The sequence below is a fragment of the Scylla paramamosain genome, chromosome 31 (assembly GCF_035594125.1).
Source record: "Scylla paramamosain isolate STU-SP2022 chromosome 31, ASM3559412v1, whole genome shotgun sequence".
Classification (NCBI taxonomy): domain Eukaryota; kingdom Metazoa; phylum Arthropoda; class Malacostraca; order Decapoda; family Portunidae; genus Scylla; species Scylla paramamosain.
This window is the reverse complement of record NC_087181.1, coordinates 9,888,240-9,893,816: the sequence shown is the minus strand read 5'-3', so window position 1 is coordinate 9,893,816 and position 5,577 is coordinate 9,888,240. Positions and strand designations below refer to the sequence as shown.

At 39.6% G+C, this 5,577-nt stretch overlaps 1 long non-coding RNA gene across 1 annotated transcript; it reads right to left on the bottom strand.

The window, feature by feature from the left end:
- Positions 1–4,381: 4,381 nt before the first annotated feature.
- Positions 4,382–5,321, bottom strand: LOC135116455 (uncharacterized). Its single transcript, XR_010276343.1, has 2 exons — positions 4,813–5,321; positions 4,382–4,699 (listed from the first exon to the last, which is right to left on the bottom strand). It is a non-coding gene; the product is annotated as an uncharacterized LOC135116455 (long non-coding RNA).
- Positions 5,322–5,577: the final 256 nt, after the last annotated feature.

Genomic DNA, 5,577 nt, shown 5'->3' with positions numbered 1-5,577 from the left:
GCAGAGCAGAGCATGTATTATGTAAAGTTGTCGGCCACGAGTGCGTCTCCCAATCCATTATACATGTATGAAAGGTACTCCATACACACTCTCTTGACACCCACTAACCTAACCTCATCATCATCATCATTATCATCACATCATCGTCATTGTCATCATCGTTATCATCATCGACCAGCAATCCCTCCTGAGTAACGTCGGCGTTGTACGAAATTACTCTTAACTTAGATGATATTAGGATTAGATAATATTTATTATGTAACACGATTTTTGTCTTTGACAAGCAAGTGTTATTTTCCAACTCTTTTCATTGCAAAATAATAGAAAATGTCCATTATTCCTGTCAAACTTTGCTTTTGTGGCATTTAGAATGATTTTTTGCCCCAAAATAGCCAAATTTCACCATTTTTCCAGATGCTGTCACAGAGAACTTCTTTGCTCTTGCCTTGATAAAACTGACCACATATGTAGCAGAATGCATCTGAAGAATGATTGCAGCCTCTTGATGCCATTTCACCTCTTGTGATATGTCTTCTTAGACAGCCAAAGCAGAACTGATTGGTTGTCTGTAAGCTCCTATTTTTATATTGTCAAGCAGTACTCTAGAATATTCTTTTTTTTTTTCTAGAATGTGTTCCAGAATGTTCTCAATCTTTCTATAATATTCTTAAACATACTTCGGCCGGGTTGATGGAGATCAGACAGGGACTTCAAAGATTTCGCACAAGAAACATGTATAAGGGACACCCAATTCTGCCCTGCCCTGGGGCAGAAGCAGGTATACTGTAGAGGGGAGCAGACGTCGTGAACGAGTGTCTCGCATTGAGAGTGATTTCCAGTCTACAGGTATTAAATGACCCGCCAACACGTGAGTGTCTCGACTACAAAATACTCAGTGTGACATATATGTCCTATTTTATGTAAGAGTGTGTAGTAGCACAATTCTGTAATCTTATTCTGTAAGGCTGAGACTGTTAAGTTACTAATGTGTGTAGTAACGTGAACCTATAATCTTATTCCGTAAGGCTGAGACTGTTAAGTTATCAATATATATTTGTCTTTATGAGAACTTGTTCATGTTCCCAGGTTCTGACCGATTCAATCAATACATCGAGTCAGCGTGAAATGGGTCTCTTTATCTTGCACTGATGGCTCCAAGAGATATTTTGCTGATTTTCCTTGGAATGACTACTGTTTCCGTGTCAGAGACCCGTCTTTGTGTGTCGAGCGCATAACAAAGTTGATAGTGTCTGGCATGGAGGTGTATATTCCTCACTCTTTTTCTCGACTTAAACCTTCCAAACCTTGGTTTAACACAGCTTGTTCTCGTACTATGCATGATAGAGAGGTGGAGCACAAAAGGTACTTAAGCATTCCATCACCAGAATCTCATGCACTTTATATTTCTGCCCGGAACCATGCAAAGTCTGTTCTCCAACTAGCCAAAAACTCCTTCATTAACAGAAAGTGTCAAAATCTTTCAAGCTCTAACTCCCTTCGTGACTTCTGGCATCTAGCCAAAAAATATCTCCAATAACTTTGCTTTTTCTTCTTTCCCTTCTTTATTTCAACCAGATGGCACCACTACTGTCATATCTATTTCTAAAGCTGAACTCTTCGCTCAAACCTTCGCTAAAAACTCTGCCTTGGACGATTCTGGGCTTGTTCCTCCCTCTCCTCCACCCTCTGACTACTTCATGCTACCTGTTAAAATTCTTCACAATGATGTTTTCCATGCCCTCGCTGGCCTAAACCCTCGGAAGGCTTATAGGTCTAATGGGATCCCTCCTATTCTTCTCCGAAACGGTGCCTCCGTGCTTGCACCTTGCCTAGTCAAACTCTTTCGACTCTGTCTGTCAACATCTACCTTTCCTTCTTGCTGGAAGTTTGCCTACATTCAGCCTGTTCCTAAAAAGGTTGACCGTTCTAATTCCTCAAACTACCGTCCTATTGCTTTAGTTTCCTACCTATCTAAAGTTTTTGAATCTATCCTCAACAGGAAGATTCTTAAACATCTATCACTTCACAACCTTCTGTCTGATCGCCAGTATAGGTTCCATCAAGGCCGCTCTACTGCTGATCTTCTGACTTTCCTTACTGAGTCTTGGTCATCCTCTTTTAGAGATTTTGGTGAAACTTTTGTGGTTACCTTAGACATATCAAAAGCTTTTGACAGAGTCTGGCACAAAGCTTTGATTTCCAAACTACCCTCCTATGGCTTCTATCTTTCACTCTGTAACTTGATCTCAAGTTTCCTTTCTGACCGTTCTATTGCTGCTGTGGTAGACGGTCACTGTTCTCCTAAATCTATTAACAGTGGTGTTCCTCAGGATTCTGTCCTGTCACCCACTCTCTTCTTATTATTCATCAATGATCTTGTAAACCAAACTTCTTGTCCTATCCACTCCTACGCTGATGATACCACCCTGCACTTTTCCACGTCTTTTCATAGACGTCCAACCCTTCTGAGGAAGTAAACATTTCACGCAGGGAAGCCACAGAACGCCTGACTTCTGATCCTTCTAAAATTTCCGATTGGGACAGAGCAAACTTGGTATTGATCAATGCCTCAAAAACTCAATTCCTCCGTCTATCAACTCGACACAACCTTCCAGACAACTATCCCGTCTTCTTCAGTGACACTCAACTGTCCCCATCTTCTACACTGAACATCCTTGGTCTGTCCTTTACTTATAATCTAAACTGGAAACTTCACATCTCATCTCTAGCTAAAACAGCTTCTATGAAGTTAGGAGTTCTGAGACGTCTTCGTCAGTTTTTCTCACCCCCCAGCTGCTAACTCTGTACAAGGGCCTTATCCGTCCATGTATGGAGTATGCTTCACATGTCTGGGGGGGGGGGGGTTCCACTCATACCGCTCTTCTAGGCAGGGTGGAATCAAAAGCTCTTCGTCTCATCAACCCCTCTCCTCTAACTGACTGTCTTCAGCGTCTCTCTCATCGCCACAATGTTACATCCCTAGCTGTTTTCTACCGCTATTTTCATGCTAACTGTTCCTCTGATCTTGCTAACTGCATGCCTCCCTTCCTCCCGCAGCACAAGACTTTCTTCTTTCTCTCACCCCTATTCTGTCCACCTCTCTAATGCAAGAGTTAACCAGTATTCTCAATCATTCATCGCTTTCTCTGGTAAACTTTGGAACTCCCTGCCTGGTTCTGTATTTCCACCTTCCTATGACTTGAATTCCTTCAAGAGGGAGGTTTCAAGACATTTGTCCTTCAATTTTTTGACTACCGCTTTGGACCCTTTTCTGGGACTGGCATCTTAGTGGGCTTTTTTTTTTTTTTTTATTATTTTTTTTTTTTTGTTGCCCTTGGCCAGTGTCCCTCCTACATAAAAAAGAAGAAAGTGGCGATAACAACTGTGTTCTAGAAAGTTCTAGAATATTCTGGAAATGTTTACATTGATTAGAATATTCCAAAATGTTCTAGAAACTTCTAAAAGTGTCTGGTAGATCATTCTGGAAGACTTGAGATGATTTCTGAAATGTAAGCAATTCTTCTAATGAGAAATTTCTTGCTAGATCTGGTCAATTCAAGAATGATATTATTAAAATAAAAAAAAATCCTTAGAACACTTTATATTCTTTCTTTCATTGTTTTAACTTATCTGCAACATTTCAAAAGGAATTAGATAAGCAATTGAGATTTTGCAAAGGTCTTTACCTGACATGAAAACCAATAGTAACCCATTATATAATGAAATAAGACAAAAATGTAAATTCATTGTTCTAACAACAAAAGCAAAGTTTCAGGATCAAAATAACTTTTTTTCTATTTTGTTTGGATGGAAATAACTGGAAAATCATGGTTTGGGGCCAAGGACAAGACAAAAGTGAAATTTTGTTACATAGTGAATTCTCAAGTAAACTTTTCTTTATCCGCTCCCAATATGCAAAGAGCATTCTTCCCTACGAGTCTCAATGTAAGTGCAACAAATTTTAATCCCACGAGTTTCTCCATGAGTTCACGTTCAAATGACGTATTCAAAACCCGAATACACGCGGATCCTTGACAAAATATGGCAACTAACTTATTTTTGTATAATTTTAGTGACAAACATGAAAACAAGATCGAACACTACAATATATTATCAAAAAAAAAAAAAAAACCGCATATGATGAAAGCAAACAAGTCAATCGGGTTACATAATCTGTAAACCGAAAATCCTTCTATCATCCTAATCTATAAATCAATATAACATTCTCTAAAGCTCTAAGGCATTTGGTTACGTATGAACGAATGATTATCATTGTGAAATGAAGTACCAGCTGCCCACCAGCCAGCCTGGGCTCACCTTAACTTCACCACTGGAGTGAAAACTAAAAAAATCTCCTGCCAGGGTAAACAAACATAAAACATACAAATAACACTTTAATGGATATCAAAATAAATCAATACACAACTCGTGTAAACTCACAACCAAAAAAAAAAAAAAAGAAGAAATAACTAAATGAAACTTATATACCTCAAAATTTCCAGTTGAGGGAGATCATGGATAACCCTCGTTCACACGAACGCTTCTTTTTCCCTTGTTGAGTGATGACAGGCGTCTCCCTCTTGTCACCACAGACTGATAGGACTCAGGATGGCCATACACTACACCACTCCTCCAGTAGACAGGCACACACTGGTGAAGACGACTGCGGCTACGGTCCTTAAGCATCACCGTGAAACTCCTGCAACACACCCATGGTGCACTCTAATCATCCTCTCTTCCGCTCCTTACATTTCATTAACATCCAACGCTTTGCCCAACAATATCTTCACACTGAAATACACTATCACATACCTGCTATGCTGACAAAGCCATACAATCCAGACCTCTAAAACAACGCCTCAAGTGTCCGTGTTCCGCGTAAAAATCTTCCTCGTTCCAAAGCACTTTCCATCAAACCCCACGCTAAGCAGCTGAGCGTCTAGCTCCGCCTGACTCCTCACAATTATTTGAGAGGCAACTCTTATTTCTTCCTAATCTTCAAACAGACGCAGTTGGTTGATATCTGCTCATCAGACTATAACCAGTTACGTACATCATGATAAAAGCAAGAAGTTCATAAAGGTACTGGGTAAAATTACGTTACGTAGGCTGTTTTAGATAATGGCTACATGAATAAATGAACAAACTAATAAATAAATAGATAAACAAATAAAAGAATATAGAAATTTGCAGAGGTTAATGTCCATAATAATCATGTAATGCTACGACAGGTAACCAAAAATTATTCGGTAGCTCTAATGCAATCTCTCTCTCTCTCTCTCTCTCTCTCTCTCTCTCTCTCTCTCTCTCTCTCTCTCTCTCTCTCTAATCAGAGTGGGAAGCACGGGTACTGTCTACACTTCATATCGCGGTAAGATATCACATTGGCAGAGAGAGAGAGAGAGAGAGAGAGAGAGAGAGAGAGAGAGAGAGAGAGATTCAAGCTCACAGCACAAACATAAAAAAAACAAATCTTAAGTTTATCTTATACTAAGAAAAAAAAAAAGGAGGGGGAGAAAATTAAGCAAATCAAAATAACCAGACAGAAAAATAATACGAGGATGAGCGGCGCCGTAA